Source organism: Orcinus orca, chromosome 1 (genome assembly GCF_937001465.1).
Source record: "Orcinus orca chromosome 1, mOrcOrc1.1, whole genome shotgun sequence".
Classification (NCBI taxonomy): domain Eukaryota; kingdom Metazoa; phylum Chordata; class Mammalia; order Artiodactyla; family Delphinidae; genus Orcinus; species Orcinus orca.
In genome coordinates, this window is record NC_064559.1 from 193,333,956 (window position 1) to 193,351,040 (window position 17,085).

The 17,085-nt window shown below is 53.3% G+C and overlaps 1 protein-coding gene across 4 annotated transcripts in view; it reads right to left on the bottom strand.

The window, feature by feature from the left end:
* NCMAP (non-compact myelin associated protein) overlaps window positions 1-17,085 on the bottom strand; it is a 561,420-nt gene that overhangs the window by 165,766 nt on the left and 378,569 nt on the right. The gene's annotated exons all lie outside the window — the stretch shown is intronic.

Here is a 17,085-nt window from a genome sequence, read left to right on the forward strand (position 1 = left end):
TGATAAGAGCTGGGCTCGGGGATCCTCCATAGGGATAACCGTCCTCATTGCTCTCCGAGGACCGTGTTATAGATGGTGCACCAACCAGTATTGGCTATTTTCATGGTTATTTCATATATTTTAGGGTGGAAAGTCTGTAGTCAATCAAACCTGTGATTCCACAGATAAGATTTCTCAGGATGAGGCTAAATGTAATTAAGTAAAAACAGTGAATACATTTTTTAAAACATACGAAGTAAGGAATATTATGTGCAATATGAATTTAGAGCAAGAAATGTCTTGAAGTTGTTACCGGAATGACTGAAGTTTGGAAAAAAAAGCATGTTTGGGAGGACAGTTCACCACAGAGCGGGGTGTGGCTCTGTTTCTTCCTGAGTCATCAAGCCAAAAGTCAGGGAGTTTAAGTTGGGTCCCTGCCACCAAGCCAAGTTAAGATGCTCTTCTCTAACAATGGCAGAAGCAGAGAAGCAGAGAGCATATCTTTGTGGATTGAGTTGCCTGGCTGGACCTGGCAGGACAGTGGCTCTGCTATGTTCCGTAAAGCTGACTGATGTGTAGTCTGTGGCCGTCCTAACCGGGACCAAAGGGTGACCTGGGCTGAGCCAGCTGCCCGTGGGTGCCAACTTCCTGCTAAGGAAGAACCTGAGGGGCTCTGGAGGCTCCTGAGTCTGGTTTCCAGTGGCCAGGGAGAGGACCTGGAAGGAGAGCTCACGGCAAGGGTGGAGGGGGTCCGGGGTGGGGCAGCTAGCAGACATGCCAGACAGGGAAAACCCAGGCAGGAAACATGGTCAACCAGCAGGACTTCACCTCGGGGACAGAGAAACCAGCATCGGCAAAGAGTAAATAAACCCACCCTGCCCCGTCCAAGCCTGTGCAGAGAGGCTGGCCTTGTCTCCTGGTGGGCCCAACAGTCAGCGGCCATCGTGGGGTGTAGGGACGGAGAACCAGGGCAGATGTCCTGGATGTCCTCGGTGGCCTCTTCGAGGTGCCGGAGGACAAGCCTATAGCCCCATCCTGATCCAGGGACCACGAGGGCTTAGAGCCGGGCCTCTGCTGGGATGCGGGAGTCTCCCTCTGTTGTTACGGAGAGCTTGGGGTGATGGGCAGATGGAAAAGGAAAGTTTGGCACCCTATCCTCAGAATTGTAAGAACAGAGTGGTGACACCCATTGGGCACTGACTGCGTGCGGGCCCTTTGCAGCGTTAGCTCATTGGAGCCTCCCGACTCCCCAGGGAGGGAGACACTCTCATAGCCCATTTTACAGATATGGAAACTGAGGCCCAGAGAACTTTAAAAACTTCCCCAAGTTTACACAGCAGAGAAGTGGCCAGGCCCTGCCAATGTCACCTCTGCCCTCAAGAGCCAAAGTACATTTTTTTTTTTTTTTTTTTTTTTTAGTACGCAGGCCTCTCACTGTTGCGGCCTCTTCCATTGCGGAGCACAGGCTCCGGACGTGCCGGCTCAGCCGCCATGGCTCACGGGCCCAGCCGCTCCGCGGCACGTGGGATCTTCCCGGACCGGGGCACGAACCCGTGTCCCCTGCATTGGCAGGCGGACTCTCAACCACTGCGCCACCAGGGAAGCCCCAAAGTGCATTTTTACATCAAGAAAACATGTCCTTCATATGAATGTAATTTACCAAGATGAGTTCACACCCACATACTGCTCTGTGATCAGCCTTTTCACTCGGTGTACTGAGAACCTCTTACCACATGATGACCTCAATCCTGACATTTCTCAAGGCTGAGAGAACCCAGGTCTGGGCTGGGCCTCAGCTGTGTCCCAGTCCTGTGCTTGGCGTGACGGGGAAAGGGGTGACAGGGAGAGAAGAGTCTCCAGGACTTGCAGACGGTGGAGCCTGGTACCTGGTGGAATATCTCCAGTGGACATTTGTCCCCTCTGTGCCAGGTCCTGAGCTGGACGTGGGGTGCAGACACATGCCCGACACAGCCCTGCACGGGCGGGAGCTCTCTCTAGTTGGGGTGTGAGCAGGGAATCCATTAATTCCAGGGCAATGAGTTGAGCTACCTGGAAAGAAGAAAACCCTTGACCCTCAGAACACCTGACAGCTAACCTGATGCACAGTGCTCTGCTGCAAGGGACAGACAGTGAGTTGGCGGGAAGCCTGAGGAGGGAGCGTTCTCTATGGAGGGACCCGTCCGAGAGGCTTCCTGGAGGAGCTGAGCCTGGGCACCTTGGGAGGACGGGCCGGGTACAGAGTGCGTTAATGCCGGAGCAAAGTCCCGCAGGAGGAAGGAGCCTGGTAAGCAAACTGGGACAGTTGGTCACCATAGAACGGAGCTGCTCGACATCAGCACTAATGACATTTGGGACCAGCTGCTTCTCTTGGTGAGGGGCTGTCCTGTGCTCCGGAGAATGTCTGTAAGTGTCCCTGGCCTCTGCCTGCTAGTGGTGACCCTCCAGTTGTGATGACCAAAAATGTCTCTAGACATTTCCAAATGTTCCCCTGAGGGGCAAAATCCCCCAGTGCTAAGAACCATCACCCTAGAGGAAAGAGAGGCTGAGAGACAAAGACACTTATCCAAGGCCACACAGTGGTAAACAGCAAGCCTAGGGCTGTTGGAATCGCAAACGTGTGGACTTTGCACTGAGCCATGTGGCGGCTCCTGGCGTGGGGAATCAGGACATCTGGACGGGGGCCTTCGTTCTGCCTCTGATGTGCTGTGTGTCCCAGGCAAGGCTCTCCCTGACTCTGGGCCCCAATTTCCTCATCTCTAGGTTTGACAGCCTCTGCGGCCCCTTGGGTTTAGATGCTCTACCTTTGGCTCAGCTGACATGGGTGGGGAGGTGAGGTGCGGTGCAAGAGCACGGGCAGGGAAGCTGGGGGGCAGGAGTGGTTACCGGGCAGTGAGTGCCAAGCCCTGCTGTCTGGGCTTGGCCACCATCGTGTGTCTGTCTGCCCACAGGCGCATCTCATCGGGGCACAGGAGGGCTCTGAGGTGCTCGCGGTGGGTGTCTGCAAAGGAGAACAGAGGGGGCTGAGCAGAGGGGGTAAGAGAACAGGGGTCAGCGGGGTGACCCCGTCATTCAGGAAGCCTAAGCCTGTCTTCGTAGCCATCACCCACACTCCTTCCTTTGACTCCTGCCTGCCAGGTCTTTGTACCTAGTGCTCAGGAAATAGTTTTTTGAATGAATGAATGAATGAATTCCAGCCCAACTCCCACTACGGCTGTGCAGGACCCAGTCCCAGGCACCCCTGAGATCTCCCAGGCCTGTAGTTTAACCATCACGCCATCTTGGCTCCTACCTCCCTGCAGTCCTTCTTGGTCTCACCCTCCCCTGCCAGGCCTGACACACACTGTGCAGGCCCCCTGTAGGGAGGGGATGCTGCCCACCATGGGGCCAATCTCCATCTCCCTGGCAGAGAGCAGCTGGCACGTGAGCTGGGGGATGCCTGGCAAGGAGGGGCTCGGAGCCCCCATGCTCCCCACCTCTCCCGCCCCCCACACTGCGGTTTGCTCACAGAGGAAGCAGCAGCTGGGCCTGAACACGAAGCCTAGAGGTGTGCTCGTTGGGCCGTGTGGAAAGTTACAGCCGACACCACTGAGGTCTTTGAAGACCAAACTGTTTGTGTTCCCCACAGCTATTTGTGGCCAAGGCGCCCACCCGCCCCCATCCCGCGCTGGCTCAGAACTGGAGACGAAGCAGAACTCACAGCACTGTGGCTATACCCCAGCCAGCTGGAACCCAGGCAAGACCAGGCCAGCCTACAACCCAGCCCACCACACCAACCTATCCCAAGCCAGACAAGCCAACCAACCCAATCTGTCTAAGGCAGCCCAGTTCTAGAAATCCAAGTAACCTATCCCATCCCACTAGCTCTACCCAGCTAACCTTGCCTGCACCAACCCAAAGCAATCACCCAACCAACTAACCCAACCCAAGTAATGAGCTCAACCCATGTCAACAAGCCTAATTCAGTCAACCAGACCAACTCAAGTAGCCCTGCTCCACCCACATAATCCATCTTACTCAACAGGTTAGCCCAACTCAGCTGACCCATCCCAAGTCAACCAACCCAACTTGCTATGGACTGAATGTTTGTGTCCCCCCTGAATTCATATTTTGATGCCTAAATCCCCAATGTGGTGGTATTTGGAGGTGAGGCCTTCCAGGGATAATTAGGTCATGAAGGTGGAGCCCTCATGATGGGATTAGTGCCCTTATAAAGGGATGAGGGGAGCAGAGCTCGCTCTCTACATTGTGAGGCTATAAAGAGAAAATGGCCATCTGTAAACCAGGAAGAGGGCCTTCACCAAGAATCTAACCATGCTGGCACCGTGGTCTTGGGCTTCCAGCCTCAGACCTGTGAGAAATAAATATTTGTTGTTTAAGCCACCCGGTCTGTGGCATTCTGTTATAGCAGCCCCAACTGACTAAGATTCAACTCAGCAGCCCAACACAGCTAACCTAGTTGAATCCAACTAACCAGCCAAATCCAACTAAATCAACACAACTCACCCAACCCAAATGAACTAACCCAAACAAAGCCAACACAATAGCCCAGCTCAACTAACTTAAACCAATTCAATTTACCCACATCAAGCCACCCCAGCTCTCCCAATCCAAGTAATCCGACACAATTCAACTAAACAGTCATGTTCCCAAACCTGTCCAGTCTAACAAAACCAGCCCCACTCTACTAACTGGCCCAATCCAATGAACTCAGTTTAATCCAACTGAGCCAAAATAACTCAGCTTCACCCAGCCTGGGTAGCCCATCTAACTCATTTGAAATCCACCTGGTTTAGGATAAATCCTCCCAATCGAGCTCATTCTGTTTAAGCAGTCCAGGTCCAGACAGACTACCCATGGTCTCCCTCCAAAGGCCACCCCAGCCCAGTTCCGTGCAACACGTTGGTATTAAGAAGGTACTTTTCTTCGGAGTTAAACAAGCCCCTGAGGACGGGGATGAGAAGACGTAGGTCCTGTCTGCAGGGTCCTCACAGTCTCCCAGCATTTGGGAGGTAGCCTCCATGGCATGGAGGGATCCCCTGTTGTGGGAGCCACCTCAAAGCTGAGCCAGGCCTGCAGCGTGGTAGAGGTTGTAGCCAGGGCATGGGAGCTCTAAACACCAGGAACCACGGCTGACATGACCTATGTACGGGTCCTGAAGAACGGGTGGGCTTTGACAGAAGGAAAAGGCAGGGAAGGGCGCGAGCAAAGGCTCAGAGGTGGGGAAGCTCTGGTCTTACTTGACAAGCAGGAGCAGTGTGTTATGGCTGGAGAGCTGGGGGCACGGTGGGGAGAGGGGGATGAGAACAGAAGGGAGGGCTGGGAGGAGAGCACAGAGCGCCCTGAGTGGACTTCTATGTCTTGGGCAACAAGGATCCAGGGAGGTTGCTGAGCAGGGTCTGATCAGACACGTGCTTTTGAAGGTTCACCTTAAAGGATAGAGTGGAACAGGGGAGAGAGGAGGCCATGAGGATGCTACAGGTGGGGTGCAGGAGAAGCGGAGTGGCAGCAGGGAGGGGAGAAAGGGGGGAAGGGAGGAGAGTCAAGAAAATGTGGAGAGAACAGAGAGAGACAGCAGCGTGTGAGATCAGACTGGAGGGGCCTCAGAGCTGCCCCAGCTCAGTGCACCCCTTTTGCAGGTGTGGGCACCGAGGGCCAGAAAACAGGGGGTATCCAAGGCTTAGACCATCAGCCCAGTGTTCCTTGACCGGCAAATACTGAAGCACAGCTCTGGAAGCCATCATAAAGACCCTGTCTGCAGGCCCAGCTCCTGAGGTCCCCTTCCTGGGGGCCAGCCCTACCCCTATAGAGAAACAAAAACACAGGGCCCACTCCCTGACCGCAGGGAAGCTACGGCCTCCTTGGGAGACAGTGACAGGGGTGGGGCAGGAGGTGGGCGTGAGTATCATGAGGGCTTTTGAAGGGAACTTGCCAGGATAGTGTAGGAGGGTGGAAAGGGAACGGTAATTGACATTCCGTCTAGTACGGCAGGGGCCAGGGTGTGAAGGGAGCCAGTTATGCATTTACAAGGACCATGCCCACTCCATGAGCCCTCCCTGGGTAATGCAACATTTCCAGACAGCAGGGAATATCGTCACCACCATCAGCGAGATCAGAGCTGGACTGTCCTTACTGATCATTGGTCTGACCTCCTCCTTTGATCCCTGGGAACCTGAGGCCCAGAGAGGGACAGAAACTTGCCCAAGGCTACACAGCAGGTCAATGTCAGAGCAGGGACTAGAACCAGACTGATGACTCCAGCCCAGAGCTGTCAAACACGCACCACCAGGTTATTGTTCAGGTTCAAAGTCTAGGGCTAGAGGGAAACAGCAATGAATTGAAGCACCAGAAAGTAGCGAGGTTAACCCAGAGCCTGGAAGGAGGTACCCCATGGGCTAGGCCTTTTCATCCCCACAGGCTGGGGCTTCCCAGCATGCTCTGCAGTCCTGCCCATGCCAGCTGATCCTCCAAGCAAAGTGTTTCCGAAACTCAAGGAGAACTATTTCCTGGCTCCAAACCCTCTGCCCCCATCGATTTCAGATTTGGAGGAAAACAGCTGCTTTCCCCGCGCTGACAACACGGATCAGCAGAAACAGCCCTGCACGTGCCAGGCCAGACAGGCTTGCGTGGCTGGTGGGCAGGGGATCTATACCAACCCAGGACCATTGAATCCCACCTGCCCCAGCTGTCTGTCTCCCCCTGTTAGGGGAGGGAGGCCAGGAGATATATATTTACAACACACTGTTTCTAAGAGTGAGTTCCCAGAGGACGAACAGGGTTTGGGGATGGGCGGAATGAATGGACCGCATGGGGCAGAGGTGGGAGGCAGAGAGGTGCTAAGAGCCCAGGCATTCCCAGAAGGTGGAAAGAGTGTGGAGCATCTTCTTTGAGAACACACCTCATTGACAGAGGAAAAGTGAGGCTCCGAGAGGAGCCAAGACCCCATTGTCACAGGTGAGTGAGGTCAGAGCTGGGAGTCCCAGATCAGGGACATAGCCCATTCTGCCTCCTTGAAACCAGAACCAAACAGGAAACTGGAGAGAGGGTCCAAGAGCCATTACCCTTGTTCCATGAAGAACTGACAACTCCCCCTGGCTCAGCACAAGTGGTACAGTTAGTAGTTTAAGGGCATGGACCGTGAATCAGACTCCTGGACTCAAATCGCAGCTCTCCCGCGAATCGCCTATGTGAGCTGTTGATGCCTCAGTTTTCCTACCTCTAAAATGGGAATAATAGCATTTCTCTCATCTGTAAAGCATTTAGACTAGCACTGGGAGCATAACAAGGGTTCAGTAAATGTTAGCAGTTTTATTTCCCAGCACTTGACACTTAACCGTTGAGTAAGTAAATGAGAGGACCTCCCCCAAGATCACACAGCGCATCAGTGGCAGAACTAGGACCAGACGCCAGGCTTTTTGACTCCTGCTTCCATCTGTAAAATGAGTAGAGAAATGTTGAGAAGGGTCAACGAAAGCACGCACAGACTTGCTTGGGACAGTGCTGGGCACACGACAAAGGCCATCGGGATGGCTGGGATTCCTCTGCCCGGACTGAGGGTTGGGCCCTCATTGGCCCATCCTGGGTCACATGCCCAGCCACAAACCAATCAGGGAAACCCTGAGTGGCCAGGTGAGTCCCTTACCGGTCCTGGAGATGGGGGCGTGGCCACCAGCACACCAGGAACTGGACCACAGGGTGATGATGCCACACAGAGAGGCAATGCCCTCACGTCCAGAGCACGAGGGATCCGAGCCACCAGGAAGAGAAAGAGTCATGCTCACCGCCATCATTTCCCAACACTGCCCACCCGGCGTGCACACCCGTCCTATTAGGTGGGGACGGTTATCACCTCATGTAGCGTGTGAGGACGCTGGGGCAGCACAGAGACTTGAAGAGCCTCTGAATGATGCTGCCTAGGAGGAAAATTACGGAGACTGTCCCGATCAGAGGCCTCCTTAAATATAACTGAGAAATGTCACAGTGTTCTCCTGTCAAATGGCTGTTAGGAATGTGTAAATGAACAACAATAATAACAGCTGACTCTAATTAAGCACTTACTATACGCCAGGCATTGTTTTAGGCACTTCCCATGTGTTAACTCATCCAACCCATGTAATACTCCTATGTGGCAGGTCTTATCTGTAAACTCCACTTTACAGATTAGGAAACTGAGGCATGAGTAGGTTAGGTAACCTGCCTAGGGTCCCACAGCCAATTATTGGAAGTTTCAAGAGAATTTCAATTAACCATGGTTTTACCATATGCAGGATAGAGATTTCAGTTAGCATCTGTATAGAACACCTCCCTTCCGCTTCCTCCCCACTGGACAGATAACTAATGTTACCTCAGCACCACCTACTTGCCAGACATTCTTCTGGGTGTATTACCTACATTTAGTCTCTCACTGCCAAGACCCCAAAGCTGGCCTCATCATCCCCATTTTACAGATGAGGACACTGAGGCTCAGAGAGGCAGAGTGACGTGCCCGGGGTCACACCCACATCAGGAAGAGCTGAAGCAGGGTCTGGACTGGCCGGGGCCCCTTCTTGCCCTGTGGTGAGGGCCTGGATGAATGGGGCACAACGGCGGTGTGCAGTGGAATGTTCTGTGCCTGTCCCAGCGCATGTCCGGAAAATCTGTATCCAGAGAGGGTGGAAGTGGCCTGGGTACCCCCTGGGCTGCTCTGTCTGAGGCTTGATTCCAGGCAACCTTGGCATCAGCTCCTCCAGGACCACAGCCTGACCCTTGTTTTGCTCAGAAACCCCACACATCATTTCACACAGGAAATTCAACCTGGCCTTCTCACGTCCTGTTCTCAAGAACAGGGGAAAAAAACCTGTAAAGTGAGTCGCTGTGTTGTTTTTTAAGCCGACTTTGAAAAGTTTCCTGAGAGGGAGGGAGAGTCAAGAGAAGGAGAGAGAGAGAAACCTGCAGGTAGAAATGGGAGGGAAAATGTGTCAGAAGGACCTACAATCAGAAAGGAAGAGAGATGGAGCAGAGAGGGCATCTGGGAGGGACCCCAGTGTGGAAAAGCACCAGGAGGCGCCTGCAGGTGATGGAGGAAGGGAGAGGAGAGGGAGGGAGAGTGCGCCAAGGGAGCCAGCGAGGCCCACAGAAGCACAGGGGAAATTTGAGCCTGGGGAGGATCCCTACCCCCACCTCCAGGGCCACCCTCACCCTCATGTCAGCTCCAGCAGCCTGTCCGCCCATCCAGGGCAGTGGGAGGGGGCCTCACCTGGGGGTCAGACAGACCATCAGTGGGGCGCTGGAGCCAGCTGGCGCTGGCTGCCGTGAGCTTGCAGGAGGCAATGGTGAAACATTTGGGAATTTTGCAGGCCAGTTGTTGGTAACTTGAAATTGACCTTGGTGGGAGTATTTACACCATAGAAATTGGCCAGCACTACAAATCAGGGCTTTTTGGTTTTTGTTTTTTTTGAGAACCAGTTTACACCGGAACACCAGTGCCTGGAGTCCGATTCTAGCCATGTCTCTTAACAGCTGTGTAACTGTGGTCTTGTCACTCTCTAATCCTGTTTCTCTTCCTATGCAATTAGAAGACTAGTACCCAGCTCCCAGGGCTGCTGGGGAAATAAACTCAGAGTCTGTGTGAAGCACCTGCATACAGCAGACACCCAGCATATACCCCCTTCTTCCCTTGAAGAACTTGGAACCCTGTTTTCCTTCACCTTCACTTCCCCTTTATGTCTGAGGTTCCCCTGCTAGAGAAAGATGGATTTAAGCCTTACCCTCTTTCAGTAGAAAAATACTCATCTTCCTGGTAGGGGAGGACCCTGGTATGTTTCTCAGGCCTTTAGTCGTTTTAATTCAGTAGTTATTAAGCCCTTTGTATGCCCCACATGCCAGGGAGGGCGTGGGAAGGGGATGGGGAGGCAAGAGGAAAAGATAGAGATTAAGACGTATTTCCTGGAATCACAAGGAGAGATGAGGTGGCATATCCCGAAATGACTGATGCTAAGAGATAAATGATGTGTGGCTTTGAAACATGGAGATCAGGGGAGGCTCCCAAGGAAGGTCACATTTGAACAGCGTTGTCCTCCCTCCCTCCCTCCCCTCCTTCCTTCCTTCCTTCCTACCTTTCTTCCTTCTCTCCTTCCTTCCTCCCTCCATCCCTCACCCCTCCCTTTCATCATTCAATTATAATTTATTTGTTCATCATTCATTATTCAGCCAGCATTTCCTGCCTACCTGCCCAGCTGAGGTGACGAGGACGCTGGAAAATGACACTTTCCTCCCGCCCTCCTGGGGCTTGCAGGCAAGTCAGGTAGGCAGACCCACATGCAGCCCATTTCAGTGAGTTGTGGTCCCCTTTGCAGGCTGGCAGGATTGCAACATGTGGAGATGGTAAGGAGGACATTCCAGGAAGAGGAAATGGCACGAGCAGAGGCCCAGAGGCTGGACTGGGTGGACATGCTCAGAAGCCGTGAGAAGCCTGAGTGCCTGGAGAGGTGGGCAGGAGAGCTGGAAAGAGAAATCAGTCCCTTGAGTGCCTGAGACAGGACCTTTTTGCATCATCTGGCAGGACTGTTTCCAAGGACTGGCAGAATAAAGAGAGGAGGAGGGTGGAGGAGTGTCCCCAGAGACCATGGTCCCTTCCACCAGCACTGCCTTCCAGACAGCCCCTGTCCCACATGCCAGCCCTCCTCTGCAGAGCTGGGCAGCTGCAATGGACACCTTGTTTTGGGGCCCCCCCAGCATCTGTCCTCTCTTCCTTTGAAAACAATATCTGTGTTTCCCTGTGAGGAACCCCCCGTCCTCATGCCCCTTCCTTGTGGGTCTGCATCACCTGATCACAGTCAGATCAGGCCTCTCCTCTGCTCAAGATCCTCCCGTGGCTCCCACCGCCATGGAAAGACAAGGTAAAATCCTCGCAATGGGCTTCAGGCCCTACAGCTCTGGCCTGTGTTACTTTCCGACTCCTCCTCTCACACCCTCCCCCTCAGTCACCTGCTCCACTCACACTGGTCTCTTCACTTTCAAGCCTGCGACCACCGCAGGGCCTTTGCACTTGCTGTTGCTCTGCCTGGAATACTCTTCCTCCACATAAGGGTGCAGCTGGCTCACTCATTTCATTCAGGCCTCTGCTCAAATATCCCCTCATCAGAGAGGCCTTTCCTGACACCCACGTAGCTTTCAGTCCTCTTACCCTGCGTACGGTTTCCTTCTTACTGCTCTTTGCCATCTGATATATTCCATTTTTGATTGTGCTTTGTGGTTTATTATCTCTCTCTGACTCCCCCGCTAGAGTGTTGTCTGTAAGGGCAGGGATCTTTGTCCCTTCTGTTTGGCTGTGTCCCCAGTGCCTAGAACAATGCCTGATGTAGATCATCAGATCAGGGTTAGCCAGAGGGGAGAGGGGTTACTGCTGGGAGAGTCAGCACTGGGTGGCTGTAAAGAGCCCGGAATCAATCATGGCTTCAAATCCCAGCTGAGCCACTCGCTAGCATGTGACCTTGGGCATATCACTCAACTTCCCTGAGCCTCAGTTTCCTCATCAGTTAAATGGGATGTAATAGCACCCACCCTGCAGAGCTGCTGTAAAGACTGAAATAAGATGACACATGTCAGACCCTTAGCGTGATGCTTGGCACCTGATAAATGCTCAGTATGAGTTTGCCATGATTGTTACTGGAAGCCATTTGGGATAGAGCTCCAGCCTTGTCTCTCTGTGTGGGTTCAAATCGTAGCTCTGCGTGCTCTGGCTGTGTGACCTTGGGTAAGTTGCATGACCCCTCTGAGCCCCTGTGCTCTGCATCTGACAAATAAGAAATTAGTACCGCCTCATGGGGCTCTTGAGGAGATGGAAGATTGAGCAAAATGATGGGTGTGGAGTATGTGGCCTGTTCTCAGCACACGGTAGTTGCTGATATTCAACTGTGACGTGTGATCCAACAGGGAGGGACCAGGCTTCCAGATACCGAAGCAGCGGGATTGGGGGCTGGCTAAGGTGTCTCAGCTGGCCGGAGCCACAGGCTGATCTCATTCATTCGTTTCAACAAACATTCATCGAGTGTCTACACGGGCCAGGCCCTGTCCCAGGTGCTGGGAACACAACAGAGAAGACAGGCAAAGGCCCCAGCCTCTGTGGAGCTTTCATTCGAGTGTCGCAAGACAGTCAGAGGGATACATGTAAAAGTGCTGGACTTGGATCCAAAATACGGCAGGAAGAAGCTGGCCTGAGCCACAGTGTGGGGCTGGGGGCTTCGCACTTGGAGATGTATTGACCGGGTGACCTGGCTGCTGAAACTGATGCTGGGATTCTCGGCTGCATTAATGAAGGCAGGGCACCCAGAGGAAGGAGATGAGTCACCTTCTCCCCTGTAAGGTTCACACATCCCTCACAAGTCCCCAGCAATACGGAAGATTTGGTTCATGAGTGGACATCTGTGTCTGTGCCTGCTGCCCTCCCGTCTTACTTCTTCTTTAAGCAGCATCTTTATTCTCCTCCAAGGAACTCCCCTCACCACCTCCCCGCCCCCAAACACACACATAATTTCAGTCCATGTGGTTTGGGTGGAAATGATACTATTCCCCAGCGCCAGAGATTAGTATGTTGCCCAGGCCTAGCGAGTCAGATCACTGGATCCTGCAGCTAGCCCTCGGTGTGAGGGAGAGCACGTGATCCAAGCCAGGCCAATAAGGATCAGTCCTGGAGGGCTTCCCTGGTGGCGCGGTGGTTGGGAGTCCGCCTGCCGATGCAGGGGACGCGGGTTCGTGCCCCGGTCTGGGAGGATCCCACATGCCGCAGAGCGGCTGGGCCCGTGAGCCATGGCCGCTGAGCCTGCGCGTCCGGAGCCTGTGCTCCGCAGCGGGAGAGACCACAACGGTGAGAGGCCCGCGTACCGCAAAAAAAAAAAAAAAAAAAAAGCAGCCCTCCCTTTCTTTGCTTTGCTAAGCTTAGACAATAAGTTAGAACTTTGAGCAGGTTTCTTTGTACCTTGTGAGGAGAGCCTGCTCAGGAATGAAGCCAACACAGAGGAAAGCAGAACAGAGAGAGAGACAGAGACAGATTTTAAGGAACGGGCTCACGCTGTTGAGAAGACTGGCAGGTGCACAGTCTGCAGAGAGGCCAGCAGCTGGAGACCTGTAGAAGAACTGGTGTGGCAGCTCCAGTCTGAAGGCCCATCTGCTGGCAGAAGTCCTTCTTCCTTGGGGAAGGTCAGTCTTTTTTCTCTGAAGGCCCTCAACCGATTGGACGAGGCCCACCCACATTAGGGAGGACAATGTGCTTTACTCAAAGATTATGGATTTAAGTGTTAATCTCATCTAAAAATACCTTCCCGAAAACGTTCATTAATGAAGAACTTGTCAAAGCAAAGGAAGTGGGCCTGGGTCTTACAGAGGCAGGTAAACAAGAGAGTCATCCACGAGTCTGATGGAAGCCATGAGGGAGGATGGAAAGGATGGAAGCTGTCTTATGCGGGAACATGCAAGGGCAGAGTGTTCTCTGCCATCAGCCTTAGTCCAGAACACAGGGTAGGAAGATTTTTAATTGTTTCTGCTTTCTGGGACGACAGAGCTTAGATAAAGTTCAGCAGTGCCCATAGTGATGACAAAATAATGTTGAAAATGACTGAGTCCTCATTCTGAAATGAGGTACTTACAACCTACTAGGCACACGGCTTGCACTGTGGATTGTAAATATATATGCACACTGTGCTTCAGTTCCTCCTCGTCAGTGAACATCCTGCCTTAATGTCTGCGCCTGTGCAGTCTCACGGTGGCTTGTGTTCCACTATGTGCTGCTTCTGAAGTTTGCATCCCGGAATCCAAAGATACACAGAGCAGAGGCAACCAGCCCTCAGTTTACAGGTATAACAATAACTGTTTGCTGTTGTGAATCACTAAGATGTGTAGGTTATTTATTAAAGTAAATAAAAACTCTTCTCTTTTCCATCAAAAATAAATAAATAAATAAAAATACCTTCCTGGCAATATCTAGACTGGTGTTTGACCAAATATCTGGATACTAGCACTTAGCCAAGTTGACACATAATATTAACCCATCACAGTTGGGTTTCTGTCACTTGTTATGGTCAAAAGAGTCCTGACCGGAGGCAGGGGAAAATGGTCCAGGTGAACTTTCTGTCTTTTTCTGGCTCAGGGACTCCACCTGGAACAGAGGCAATAGAGTGTCTTAGAAAGAGCACTGGATTTAAGAGTCAGACCTGAACACAAATACCTTTTGTTATAAGGAAAAACGTAATAAAGAAAAAAGAGAAGGTTGAAATAAATGTCAAGGTGAAAACAGCAGATCAGTCCTCTCTGCTTCCTCCATAACCCCATCTGATGGAAAATGTTCCAGATGGAAAGATAAAGCATGGAGTAGAAACACCCAGATTGTGAACTCAGGAAGGCCCCAGTGCAACCCCAACTCTGATACTTCCCGGCTGTGTGACTATGGGGTGTTCCTTAGCCTCTCTGAGCCTCGGTTTCCTAACATGGAAATGGAGGAGGTAGTACCAACATCCCCACACCATTAAGTAAATTTAAGGAGGCTGAGTTTGTGAAACTTAAGGCCTGCGTGTAGTAGGTGCTTAAAATATGTGAGCTAAACCTGAACGGGGTAGAAAATCCAGTGGATGCAATCACTGATGCCCATGCCACGTACCACACGGTGCCAGGCACTAAGGGGCCAAGCAGAAGCAGAAGCTGACATCTTGGCTACAAAAAACACAGAAGAATAGAAGCATGAGGTTGGCAGCTGGGAACTTCCTGGAAGAGGGGCACGAAAGCCGGGTCATGAAGGGGGAGCAGGATTTAGACAGTGGCAGAAGGAAGGGAGGGACTTCCAGGAGGAAGAATCCCTGTGGACAGTGACCTGGATTTTTTTTTTTAAGTGCAAAGTATACCCTATCCTGGGCTAGTGCAAGATGCATGATTAGAAGCAGAAAGAAGTTTACCTGGAAGGCCTCAAACTCCAGGCTGAGGAGTGTGGAGGTGCTGCTGCGGATCCCAGGGAACCATGGGAGGCTGTAGACAGGGACAGGACCAGGCATTTTGCATCCCCTGGGGCTGCCACGGGGCTGAGGAATCTACCCCAGCCCAGGCTCCAGGAGTGAGCGGCCTCTGCCCACGCCCTCCCTAAGCTTCCCGGAGGCCCATCTGAACAGTTAGAACCACCGAGGGAAGCAGACAGCAGCCGGGCCCGTCTGACACCTCGACCACATACAAGACAAGAGGCTTATCTGATGTGCCTTAATGCAGAGCTGACAGAGCAGGCAAGGGAAGTGTCTTGATTTCTCTCTTGCTTCTGGTTGCTCTGCCTTGGAAATACTATTGTAGCTTCAGTAGGAGCTGGGGGTTGTGTCCTGGGCTGTCCTTATTGGGCCACCAGGAGTGGCAGGGCCCAGGATTACATTGAGGCCAGGCCCCTAGTGCCAGTATAGTCACTGGCCCGGTGATGCTGGGAAGAGCTTTCTCTCTCTTCTGCATCCCACTGCCTGAAATCCCACCATCTCAGCTGCCTCCCTGCCGGCCTAATGCCTGCTCTATCCATTTACCAGAATGCAGGGGAGGGGGAGCTAGGAAGGTGGCTCAGTGGTCCAGGCCTCAGAGGGAAGGCATTTTGGTTGTTCTCTGGGAGTGGATTCTGATGCGGGGAGGATGGGAAGCACAGGGATTCTAGAGGTTGGTGGGGGCGGGAAGGATCAGGCAGGATAAGGGACAGGTGGGGGCCCTGGGACTTCTGAAGCCCATCTCTGCCTTCTTTGGCCCAGAGCTCCTATGCTGGTCACTTGCGCTTTCTGTGCCTCTCCATCCTCTCCCCACCACACCAAACCCCGCCACGGAGCCCCGGGGTCCCCCAGGCCATGGTTCACTTTAGGGAGTTTCTTTTCACCTCCCACCTGCCCGGAACCTGGCTCTTTCCAAAGTATGCCGCCTCCCTGCAGCCCTCCCTGAGAGGCTGCCCCTCCACCTTCTCCCCGCTGTCAAGGGGGTGCACCTCCCCACTGCTTCCAGGTGCCACCCCAGAGAGTCCCCCCATCATCTCCCACGGAACCCTCTGGTCCTCTGGACCCTTTTTGTCCCCCGCCTCCCCCGTCCCCTGGCCACAGCCCTTCAGCCCTAGGCCCCTGGAAGACCATTTTCCTCTTTGCCCCAAGCCTGAAACAGTGAATGAATTGATGAATGGATGAGCGAATCAATGAATGTGGTCTGACTTCTGCTGCCCCCGCAACCCCCGACCGCGCTCACCTGAAATTACACCTGGTTAATCACCAGCAACATCCTGCTCACCGAATCCGCGGTCACGTCTCAGGTTCTCTCCGCAGCATTCGCGCCCATCAATAACACCTTCCTTCCAAACCCTCGCCTGAACCCGCTCCACCTCCCCAGTCACCTTTACGAGCTCACCTCGCCCTCCTGATCCCTCAGACTGGTGTGTCCCAGCTTCCAGCCCTCTGTCTGGATCTCTTCACACCCACCCTTCCATGGCCATGTGTGAGCAGGTGATGCCCAAATTCCTTTTGGGCTCCAGAGCTGTCCCTCTACCTGCCTGCTGGACACCTCCTCCAGGAGGCCTCCTCAGATGTAGCAGGACCCACCTGGAGCCTTCCCAACTCTGGACCTCACAAGCTCCGCCCCGTGTTCCTAAAGGCTCCACCCCATGGCCCCCACCAAACAGGCTCCGGCCTGGTGTTCCTCACCACCAACCACCCAGCCTCCAGGCCACAAACCCAGAGTCATTCTCAGCTCATTCTAGGCGGCTTCCTAAATGCCTCTTGAATCCATCTCACACCCTTCTTCTGGACACGCCTCCCGAGCTCCCCAAAGCCAATGGTGCCTCAGAAACCAGAGGGCACTTTTCAAACATTTTGCAGCACAGGCAGGTGGAAGCGGAGGGCTCTTTGGAGGGTTGTCGCGTGGGACTGGGTGGAAGCGGCTGCAGGCCTGGGAATCTGTACTTTGACAAACCCCAGATGCACGTAGGCCATAGACCTCTCCCCACAAACACCCGTGTAATCGAGCTCCTTCCCGCAGAGACAGCTCTGGCACTGCAGAGCCCACGGAGAGGGGACGGTCATCCCCCAGAGCACCCAAATGGCTAGCCTTTCCCAGTCACAGCTCCCGCCTGTGACCTGGGCCAGT